This window comes from Eubalaena glacialis, chromosome 10, assembly GCF_028564815.1.
Source record: "Eubalaena glacialis isolate mEubGla1 chromosome 10, mEubGla1.1.hap2.+ XY, whole genome shotgun sequence".
Lineage (NCBI taxonomy): Eukaryota > Metazoa > Chordata > Mammalia > Artiodactyla > Balaenidae > Eubalaena > Eubalaena glacialis.
This window is the reverse complement of record NC_083725.1, coordinates 34,178,585-34,190,623: the sequence shown is the minus strand read 5'-3', so window position 1 is coordinate 34,190,623 and position 12,039 is coordinate 34,178,585.

The window sequence follows — 12,039 nt, the reverse complement described above, 5'->3', positions numbered from 1 at the left end:
GCAGTGTTCTGGTACTGAAACGGGTGCTGAAGCAAGGCCCCTAGGAGTGTTGAAAAGCTTACTACCTTGAAACTAAAGCAGAACAACGATGAAGGCCTCATGGAGCTGCTGCACGCCTCTCGTTTTGCAAGGATAATCAGGGCCTTACTTCGAAGCTTGGGCTCACGTTGACTTTCACTTTAGGTATAGCGCAGAGCAGGGTGAGCTTCCAACAAAGAACTGGAAACCCAAGGTTTCTTAGGAGAAAACTCATTTTCTCCTCAGAACCATGCCGGCAGTGAGGAAAACCCCGGCAACAACAATGCTTTTCAGGTAGCTTCGAGGCCGCATGAACGGAGCTTTCATAATGGGAAAAGAAGCCTTATGCCATCAGTCTCCAATTTCTAGGTTGACTCGCAGCATACACGCAGGACCAGAGTTTACTGTCTCTACGCAGTGTTCTGGTACCGAAACGGTTGCTTAAGCAAAGTCCCTAGGAATGTTGGAAAGCTACTACCGTGAAACTAAAGCAGAACAGCGATGAAGGCCTCATGGAGCTGCTGCACGCCTCCCGTTTTGCCAGCATAATCAGGGCCTTACTTCGAGGCTAGTGCTCACATTGACTTTCACGTTTGGTATAGAGCAGAGCCGGGTGAGCTTCCAACTAGGAACTGGAAGCACAAGGTTTCTTTCGAGAAAACTCATTTTCTTCTATGTGCCATGCCGGCTGTAAGTAAAAGCACGGTAACAACAGTGCTTTTCAGGTAGCTTCGAGGCCGCATGAATGGAGCTTTCAAAACGGGAAAACAAGCCTTGTGCCATCAGTCTCTAATTTCTAGGTTGACACGCAGCATACACGCAGGAGCAGAGCTTCCTGGTTCTACGCAGTGTTCTGGTACTGAAACGGGTGCTGAAGCAAGGCCCCTAGGAGTGTTGAAAAGCTTACTACCTTGAAACTAAAGCAGAACAACGATGAAGGCCTCATGGAGCTGCTGCACGCCTCTCGTTTTGCAAGGATAATCAGGGCCTTACTTCGAAGCTTGGGCTCACGTTGACTTTCACTTTAGGTATAGCGCAGAGCAGGGTGAGCTTCCAACAAGGAACTGGAAACCCAAGGTTTCTTAGGAGAAAACTCATTTTCTTCTCAGAACCATGCCGGCAGTGAGGAAAACCCCGGCAACAACAATGCTTTTCAGGTAGCTTCGAGGCCGCATGAACGGAGCTTTCATAATGGCAAAAGAAGCCTTATGCCATCAGTCTCCAATTTCTAGGTTGACACGCAGCATACACGCAGGATCAGAGCTTACTGTCTCTACGCAGTGTTCTGGTACCGAAACGGTTGCTTAAGCAAAGTCCCTAGGAATGTTGGAAAGCTTACTACCGTGAAACTAAAGCAGAACAGCGATGAAGGCCTCATGGAGCTGCTGCACGCCTCCCTTTTTGCCAGGATAATCAGGGCCTTACTTCGAGGCTAGTGCTCACATTGACTTTCACGTTTGGTATAGAGCAGAGCCGGGTGAGCTTCCAACTAGGAACTGGAAGCACAAGGTTTCTTTCGAGAAAACTCATTTTCTTCTATGAACCATGCCGGCTGTAAGTAAAAGCACGGTAACAACAGTGCTTTTCAGGTAGCTTCGGGGCCGCATCAACGGAGCTTTCATAATGGGAAAACTAGCCTTGTGCCATCAGTCTCTAATTTCTAGGTTGACACGCAGCATACACGCAGGAGCAGAGCTTCCTGGTTCTACGCAGTGTTCTGGTACTGAAACGGGTGCTGAAGCAAGGCCCCTAGGAGTGTTGAAAAGCTTACTACCTTGAAACTAAAGCAGAACAACGATGAAGGCCTCATGGAGCTGCTGCACGCCTCTCGTTTTGCAAGGATAATCAGGGCCTTACTTCGAAGCTTGGGCTCACGTTGACTTTCACTTTAGGTATAGCGCAGAGCAGGGTGAGCTTCCAACAAAGAACTGGAAACCCAAGGTTTCTTAGGAGAAAACTCATTTTCTCCTCAGAACCATGCCGGCAGTGAGGAAAACCCCGGCAACAACAATGCTTTTCAGGTAGCTTCGAGGCCGCATGAACGGAGCTTTCATAATGGGAAAAGAAGCCTTATGCCATCAGTCTCCAATTTCTAGGTTGACTCGCAGCATACACGCAGGACCAGAGTTTACTGTCTCTACGCAGTGTTCTGGTACCGAAACGGTTGCTTAAGCAAAGTCCCTAGGAATGTTGGAAAGCTACTACCGTGAAACTAAAGCAGAACAGCGATGAAGGCCTCATGGAGCTGCTGCACGCCTCCCGTTTTGCCAGCATAATCAGGGCCTTACTTCGAGGCTAGTGCTCACATTGACTTTCACGTTTGGTATAGAGCAGAGCCGGGTGAGCTTCCAACTAGGAACTGGAAGCACAAGGTTTCTTTCGAGAAAACTCATTTTCTTCTATGTGCGATGCCGGCTGTAAGTAAAAGCACGGTAACAACAGTGCTTTTCAGGTAGCTTCGAGGCCGCATGAATGGAGCTTTCAAAACGGGAAAACAAGCCTTGTGCCATCAGTCTCTAATTTCTAGGTTGACACGCAGCATACACGCAGGAGCAGAGCTTCCTGGTTCTACGCAGTGTTCTGGTACTGAAACGGGTGCTGAAGCAAGGCCCCTAGGAGTGTTGAAAAGCTTACTACCTTGAAACTAAAGCAGAACAACGATGAAGGCCTCATGGAGCTGCTGCACGCCTCTCGTTTTGCAAGGATAATCAGGGCCTTACTTCGAAGCTTGGGCTCACGTTGACTTTCACTTTAGGTATAGCGCAGAGCAGGGTGAGCTTCCAACAAAGAACTGGAAACCCAAGGTTTCTTAGGAGAAAACTCATTTTCTCCTCAGAACCATGCCGGCAGTGAGGAAAACCCCGGCAACAACAATGCTTTTCAGGTAGCTTCGAGGCCGCATGAACGGAGCTTTCATAATGGGAAAAGAAGCCTTATGCCATCAGTCTCCAATTTCTAGGTTGACTCGCAGCATACACGCAGGACCAGAGTTTACTGTCTCTACGCAGTGTTCTGGTACCGAAACGGTTGCTTAAGCAAAGTCCCTAGGAATGTTGGAAAGCTACTACCGTGAAACTAAAGCAGAACAGCGATGAAGGCCTCATGGAGCTGCTGCACGCCTCCCGTTTTGCCAGCATAATCAGGGCCTTACTTCGAGGCTAGTGCTCACATTGACTTTCACGTTTGGTATAGAGCAGAGCCGGGTGAGCTTCCAACTAGGAACTGGAAGCACAAGGTTTCTTTCGAGAAAACTCATTTTCTTCTATGTGCCATGCCGGCTGTAAGTAAAAGCACGGTAACAACAGTGCTTTTCAGGTAGCTTCGAGGCCGCATGAATGGAGCTTTCAAAACGGGAAAACAAGCCTTGTGCCATCAGTCTCTAATTTCTAGGTTGACACGCAGCATACACGCAGGAGCAGAGCTTCCTGGTTCTACGCAGTGTTCTGGTACTGAAACGGGTGCTGAAGCAAGGCCCCTAGGAGTGTTGAAAAGCTTACTACCTTGAAACTAAAGCAGAACAACGATGAAGGCCTCATGGAGCTGCTGCACGCCTCTCGTTTTGCAAGGATAATCAGGGCCTTACTTCGAAGCTTGGGCTCACGTTGACTTTCACTTTAGGTATAGCGCAGAGCAGGGTGAGCTTCCAACAAGGAACTGGAAACCCAAGGTTTCTTAGGAGAAAACTCATTTTCTTCTCAGAACCATGCCAGCAGTGAGGAAAACCCCGGCAACAACAATGCTTTTCAGGTAGCTTCGAGGCCGCATGAACGGAGCTTTCATAATGGGAAAAGAAGCCTTATGCCATCAGTCTCCAATTTCTAGGTTGACACGCAGCATACACGCAGAACCAGAGCTTACTGTCTCTACGCAGTGTTCTGGTACCGAAACGGTTGCTTAAGCAAAGTCCCTAGGAGTCTTGGAAAGCTTACTACCGTGAAACTAAAGCAGAACAGCGATGAAGGCCTCATGGAGCTGCTGCACGCCTCCCGTTTTGCCAGGATAATCAGGGCCTTACTTCGAGGCTAGTGCTCACATTGACTTTCACGTTTGGAATAGAGCAGAGCCGGGTGAGCTTCCAACTAGGAACTGGAAGCACAAGGTTTCTTTCGAGAAAACTCATTTTCTTCTATGTGCCATGCCGGCTGTAAGTAAAAGCACGGTAACAACAGTGCTTTTCAGGTAGCTTCGGGGCCGCATCAACGGAGCTTTCATAATGGGAAAACTAGCCTTGTGCCGACAGCCTCTAATTTCTAGGTTGACACGCAGCATACACGCAGGAGCAGAACTTCCTGGTTCTACGCAGTGTTCTGGTACTGAAACGGGGGCTGAAGCAGGCCCCTAGGAGTGTTGAAAAGCTTACTACCTTGAAACTAAAGCAGAACAACGATGAAGGCCTCATGGAGCTGCTGCACGCCTCTCGTTTTGCAAGGATAATCAGGGCCTTACTTCGAAGCTTGGGCTCACGTTGACTTTCACTTTAGGTATAGCGCAGAGCAGGATGAGCTTCCAACAAGGAACTGGAAACCCAAGGTTTCTTAGGAGAAAACTCATTTTCTTCTCAGAACCATGCCGGCAGTGAGGAAAACCCCGGCAACAACAATGCTTTTCAGGTAGCTTCGAGGCCGCATGAACGGAGCTTTCATAATGGCAAAAGAAGCCTTATGCCATCAGTCTCCAATTTCTAGGTTGACACGCAGCATACACGCAGGATCAGAGCTTACTGTCTCTACGCAGTGTTCTGGTACCGAAACGGTTGCTTAAGCAAAGTCCCTAGGAATGTTGGAAAGCTTACTACCGTGAAACTAAAGCAGAACAGCGATGAAGGCCTCATGGAGCTGCTGCACGCCTCCCTTTTTGCCAGGATAATCAGGGCCTTACTTCGAGGCTAGTGCTCACATTGACTTTCACGTTTGGTATAGAGCAGAGCCGGGTGAGCTTCCAACTAGGAACTGGAAGCACAAGGTTTCTTTCGAGAAAACTCATTTTCTTCTATGAACCATGCCGGCTGTAAGTAAAAGCACGGTAACAACAGTGCTTTTCAGGTAGCTTCGGGGCCGCATCAACGGAGCTTTCATAATGGGAAAACTAGCCTTGTGCCATCAGTCTCTAATTTCTAGGTTGACACGCAGCATACACGCAGGAGCAGAGCTTCCTGGTTCTACGCAGTGTTCTGGTACTGAAACGGGTGCTGAAGCAAGGCCCCTAGGAGTGTTGAAAAGCTTACTACCTTGAAACTAAAGCAGAACAACGATGAAGGCCTCATGGAGCTGCTGCACGCCTCTCGTTTTGCAAGGATAATCAGGGCCTTACTTCGAAGCTTGGGCTCACGTTGACTTTCACTTTAGGTATAGCGCAGAGCAGGGTGAGCTTCCAACAAAGAACTGGAAACCCAAGGTTTCTTAGGAGAAAACTCATTTTCTCCTCAGAACCATGCCGGCAGTGAGGAAAACCCCGGCAACAACAATGCTTTTCAGGTAGCTTCGAGGCCGCATGAACGGAGCTTTCATAATGGGAAAAGAAGCCTTATGCCATCAGTCTCCAATTTCTAGGTTGACTCGCAGCATACACGCAGGACCAGAGTTTACTGTCTCTACGCAGTGTTCTGGTACCGAAACGGTTGCTTAAGCAAAGTCCCTAGGAATGTTGGAAAGCTACTACCGTGAAACTAAAGCAGAACAGCGATGAAGGCCTCATGGAGCTGCTGCACGCCTCCCGTTTTGCCAGCATAATCAGGGCCTTACTTCGAGGCTAGTGCTCACATTGACTTTCACGTTTGGTATAGAGCAGAGCCGGGTGAGCTTCCAACTAGGAACTGGAAGCACAAGGTTTCTTTCGAGAAAACTCATTTTCTTCTATGTGCCATGCCGGCTCTAAGTAAAAGCACGGTAACAACAGTGCTTTTCAGGTAGCTTCGAGGCCGCATGAATGGAGCTTTCAAAACGGGAAAACAAGCCTTGTGCCATCAGTCTCTAATTTCTAGGTTGACACGCAGCATACACGCAGGAGCAGAGCTTCCTGGTTCTACGCAGTGTTCTGGTACTGAAACGGGTGCTGAAGCAAGGCCCCTAGGAGTGTTGAAAAGCTTACTACCTTGAAACTAAAGCAGAACAACGATGAAGGCCTCATGGAGCTGCTGCACGCCTCTCGTTTTGCAAGGATAATCAGGGCCTTACTTCGAAGCTTGGGCTCACGTTGACTTTCACTTTAGGTATAGCGCAGAGCAGGGTGAGCTTCCAACAAGGAACTGGAAACCCAAGGTTTCTTAGGAGAAAACTCATTTTCTTCTCAGAACCATGCCAGCAGTGAGGATAACCCCGGCAACAACAATGCTTTTCAGGTAGCTTCGAGGCCGCATGAACGGAGCTTTCATAATGGGAAAAGAAGCCTTATGCCATCAGTCTCCAATTTCTAGGTTGACACGCAGCATACACGCAGAACCAGAGCTTACTGTCTCTACGCAGTGTTCTGGTACCGAAACGGTTGCTTAAGCAAAGTCCCTAGGAGTCTTGGAAAGCTTACTACCGTGAAACTAAAGCAGAACAGCGATGAAGGCCTCATGGAGCTGCTGCACGCCTCCCGTTTTGCCAGGATAATCAGGGCCTTACTTCGAGGCTAGTGCTCACATTGACTTTCACGTTTGGTATAGAGCAGAGCCGGGTGAGCTTCCAACTAGGAACTGGAAGCACAAGGTTTCTTTCGAGAAAACTCATTTTCTTCTATGTGCCATGCCGGCTGTAAGTAAAAGCACGGTAACAACAGTGCTTTTCAGGTAGCTTCGGGGCCGCATCAACGGAGCTTTCATAATGGGAAAACTAGCCTTGTGCCGACAGCCTCTAATTTCTAGGTTGACACGCAGCATACACGCAGGAGCAGAACTTCCTGGTTCTACGCAGTGTTCTGGTACTGAAACGGGTGCTGAAGCAGGCCCCTAGGAGTGTTGAAAAGCTTACTACCTTGAAACTAAAGCAGAACAACGATGAAGGCCTCATGGAGCTGCTGCACGCCTCTCGTTTTGCAAGGATAATCAGGGCCTTACTTCGAAGCTTGGGCTCACGTTGACTTTCACTTTAGGTATAGCGCAGAGCAGGGTGAGCTTCCAACAAGGAACTGGAAACCCAAGGTTTCTTAGGAGAAAACTCATTTTCTTCTCAGAACCATGCCGGCAGTGAGGAAAACCCCGGCAACAACAATGCTTTTCAGGTAGCTTCGAGGCCGCATGAACGGAGCTTTCATAATGGCAAAAGAAGCCTTATGCCATCAGTCTCCAATTTCTAGGTTGACACGCAGCATACACGCAGGATCAGAGCTTACTGTCTCTACGCAGTGTTCTGGTACCGAAACGGTTGCTTAAGCAAAGTCCCTAGGAATGTTGGAAAGCTTACTACCGTGAAACTAAAGCAGAACAGCGATGAAGGCCTCATGGAGCTGCTGCACGCCTCCCTTTTTGCCAGGATAATCAGGGCCTTACTTCGAGGCTAGTGCTCACATTGACTTTCACGTTTGGTATAGAGCAGAGCCGGGTGAGCTTCCAACTAGGAACTGGAAGCACAAGGTTTCTTTCGAGAAAACTCATTTTCTTCTATGAACCATGCCGGCTGTAAGTAAAAGCACGGTAACAACAGTGCTTTTCAGGTAGCTTCGGGGCCGCATCAACGGAGCTTTCATAATGGGAAAACTAGCCTTGTGCCATCAGTCTCTAATTTCTAGGTTGACACGCAGCATACACGCAGGAGCAGAGCTTCCTGGTTCTACGCAGTGTTCTGGTACTGAAACGGGTGCTGAAGCAAGGCCCCTAGGAGTGTTGAAAAGCTTACTACCTTGAAACTAAAGCAGAACAACGATGAAGGCCTCATGGAGCTGCTGCACGCCTCTCGTTTTGCAAGGATAATCAGGGCCTTACTTCGAAGCTTGGGCTCACGTTGACTTTCACTTTAGGTATAGCGCAGAGCAGGGTGAGCTTCCAACAAGGAACTGGAAACCCAAGGTTTCTTAGGAGAAAACTCATTTTCTTCTCAGAACCATGCCGGCAGTGAGGAAAACCCCGGCAACAACAATGCTTTTCAGGTAGCTTCGAGGCCGCATGAACGGAGCTTTCATAATGGCAAAAGAAGCCTTATGCCATCAGTCTCCAATTTCTAGGTTGACACGCAGCATACACGCAGGACCAGAGCTTACTGTCTCTACGCAGTGTTCTGGTACCGAAACGGTTGCTTAAGCAAAGTCCCTAGGAATGTTGGAAAGCTTACTACCGTGAAACTAAAGCAGAACAGCGATGAAGGCCTCATGGAGCTGCTGCACGCCTCCCGTTTTGCCAGCATAATCAGGGCCTTACTTCGAGGCTAGTGCTCACATTGACTTTCACGTTTGGTATAGAGCAGAGCCGGGTGAGCTTCCAACTAGGAACTGGAAGCACAAGGTTTCTTTCGAGAAAACTCATTTTCTTCTATGTGCCATGCCGGCTGTAAGTAAAAGCACGGTAACAACAGTGCTTTTCAGGTAGCTTCGGGGCCGCATCAACGGAGCTTTCATAATGGGAAAACTAGCCTTGTGCCGTCAGCCTCTAATTTCTAGCTTGACACGCAGCATACACGCAGGAGCAGAGCTTCCTGGTTCTACGCAGTGTTCTGGTACTGAAACGAGTGCTGAAGCAAGGCCCTTAGGAGTGTTGAAAAGCTCACTACCTTGAAACTAAAGCAGAAAACGATGAAGGGCTCATGGAGCTGCTGCACGCCTCTCGTTTTGCAAGGATAATCAGGGCCTTACTTCGAAGCTTGGGCTCACGTTGACTTTCACTTTAGGTATAGCGCAGAACAGGGTGAGCTTCCAACAAAGAACTGGAAACCCAAGGTTTCTTAGGAGAAAACTCATTTTCTCCTCAGAACCATGCCGGCAGTGAGGAAAACCCCGGCAACAACAATGCTTTTCAGGTAGCTTCGAGGCCGCATGAACGGAGCTTTCATAATGGGAAAAGAAGCCTTATGCCATCAGTCTCCAATTTCTAGGTTGACTCGCAGCATACACGAAGGACCAGATCTTACTGTCTCTACGCAGTGTTCTGGTACCGAAACGGTTGCTTAAGCAAAGTCCCTAGGAATGTTGGAAAGCTACTACCGTGAAACTAAAGCAGAACAGCGATGAAGCCCTCATGGAGCTGCTGCACGCCTCCCGTTTTGCCAGCATAATCAGGGCCTTACTTCGAGGCTAGTGCTCACATTGACTTTCACGTTTGGTATAGAGCAGAGCCGGGTGAGCTTCCAACTAGGAACTGGAAGCACAAGGTTTCTTTCGAGAAAACTCATTTTCTTCTATGAACCATGCCAGCTGTAAGTAAAAGCACGGTAACTACAGTGCTTTTCAGGTAGCTTCGGGGCCGCATGAATGGAGCTTTCAAAACGGGAAAACAAGCCTTGTGCCATCAGTCTCTAATTTCTAGGTTGACACGCAGCATACACGCAGGAGTAGAGCTTCCTGGTTCTACGCAGTGTTCTGGTACTGAAACGGGTGCTGAAGCAAGGCCCCTAGGAGTGTTGAAAAGCTTACTACCTTGAAACTAAAGCAGAACAACGATGAAGGGCTCATGGAGCTGCTGCACGCCTCTCGTTTTGCAAGGATAATCAGGGCCTTACTTCGAAGCTTGGGCTCACGTTGACTTTCACTTTAGGTATAGCGCAGAGCAGGGTGAGCTTCCAACAAAGAACTGGCAACCCAAGGTTTCTTTGGAGAAAACTCATTTTCTCCTCAGAACCATGCCGGCAGTGAAGAAAACCCCGGCAACAACAATGCTTTTCAGGTAGCTTCGAGGCCGCATGAACGGAGCTTTCATAATGGGAAAAGAAGCCTTATGCCATCAGTCTCCAATTTCTAGGTTGACTCGCAGCATACACGCAGGACCAGAGCTTACTGTCTCTACGCAGTGTTCTGGTACCGAAACGGTTGCTTAAGCAAAGTCCCTAGGAATGTTGGAAAGCTACTACCGTGAAACTAAAGCAGAACAGCGATGAAGGCCTCATGGAGCTGCTGCACGCCTCCCGTTTTGCCAGCATAATCAGGGCCTTACTTCGAGGCTAGTGCTCACATTGACTTTCACGTTTGGTATAGAGCAGAGCCGGTTGAGCTTCCAACTAGGAACTGGAAGCACAAGGTTTCTTTCGAGAAAACTCATTTTCTTCTATGTGCCATGCCGGCTGTAAGTAAAAGCACGGTAACAACAGTGCTTTTCAGGTAGCTTCGGGGCCGCATCAACGGAGCTTTCATAATGGGAAAACTAGCCTTGTGCCGTCAGCCTCTAATTTCTAGGTTGACACGCAGCATACACGCAGGAGCAGAACTTCCTGGTTCTACGCAGTGTTCTGGTACTGAAACGGGTGCTGAAGCAAGGCCCCTAGGAGTGTTGAAAAGCTTACTACCTTGAAACTAAAGCAGAACAACGATGAAGGCCTCATGGAGCTGCTGCACGCCTCTCGTTTTGCAAGGATAATCAGGGCCTTACTTCGAAGCTTGGGCTCACGTTGACTTTCACTTTAGGTATAGCGCAGAGCAGGGTGAGCTTCCAACAAGGAACTGGAAACCCAAGGTTTCTTAGGAGAAAACTCATTTTCTTCTCAGAACCATGCCGGCAGTGAGGAAAACCCCGGCAACAACAATGCTTTTCAGGTAGCTTCGAGGCCGCATGAACGGAGCTTTCATAATGGGAAAAGAAGCCTTATGCCATCAGTCTCCAATTTCTAGGTTGACACGCAGCATACACGCAGGACCAGAGCTTACTGTCTCTACGCAGTGTTCTGGTACCGAAACGGTTGCTTAAGCAAAGTCCCTAGGAATGTTGGAAAGCTTACTACCGTGAAACTAAAGCAGAACAGCGATGAAGGCCTCATGGAGCTGCTGCACGCCTCCCGTATTGCCAGCATAATCAGGGGCTTACTTCGAGGCTAGTGCTCACATTGACTTTCACGTTTGGTATAGAGCAGAGCCGGGTGAGCTTCCAACTAGGAACTGGAAGCACAAGGTTTCTTTCGAGAAAACTCATTTTCTTCTATGTGCCATGCCGGCTGTAAGTAAAAGCACGGTAACAACAGTGCTTTTCAGGTAGCTTCGAGGCCGCATGAATGGAGCTTTCAAAACGGGAAAACAAGCCTTGTGCCATCAGTCTCTAATTTCTAGGTTGACACGCAGCATACACGCAGGAGCAGAGCTTCCTGGTTCTACGCAGTGTTCTGGTACTGAAACGGGTGCTGAAGCAAGGCCCCTAGGAGTGTTGAAAAGCTTACTACTTTGAAACTAAAGCAGAACAACGATGAAGGCCTCATGGAGCTGCTGCATGCCTCTCGTTTTGCAAGGATAATCAGGGCCTTACTTCGAAGCTTGGGCTCAGGTTGACATTCACTTTAGGTATAGCGCAGAGCAGGGTGAGCTTCCAACAAGGAACTGGAAACCCAAGGTTTCTTAGGAGAAAACTCATTTTCTTCTCAGAACCATGCCGGCAGTGAGGAAAACCCCGGCAACAACAATGCTTTTCAGGTAGCTTCGAGGCCGCATGAACGGAGCTTTCATAATGGGAAAAGAAGCCTTATGCCATCAGTCTCCAATTTCTAGGTTGACACGCAGCATACACGCAGGACCAGAGCTTACTGTCTCTACGCAGTGTTCTGGTACCGAAACGGTTGCTTAAGCAAAGTCCCTAGGAGTCTTGGAAAGCTTACTACCGTGAAACTAAAGCAGAACAGCGATGAAGGCCTCATGGAGCTGCTGCACGCCTCCCGTTTTGCCAGGATAATCAGGGCCTTACTTCGAGGCTAGTGCTCACATTGACTTTCACGTTTGGTATAGAGCAGAGTCGGGTGAGCTTCCAACTAGAAACTGGAAGCACAAGGTTTCTTTCGAGAAAACTCATTTTCTTCTATGTGCCATGCCGGCTCTAAGTAAAAGCACGGTAACAACAGTGCTTTTCAGGTAGCTTCGGGGCCGCATCAACGGAGCTTTCATAATGGGAAAACTAGCCTTGTGCCGTCAGTCTCTAATTTC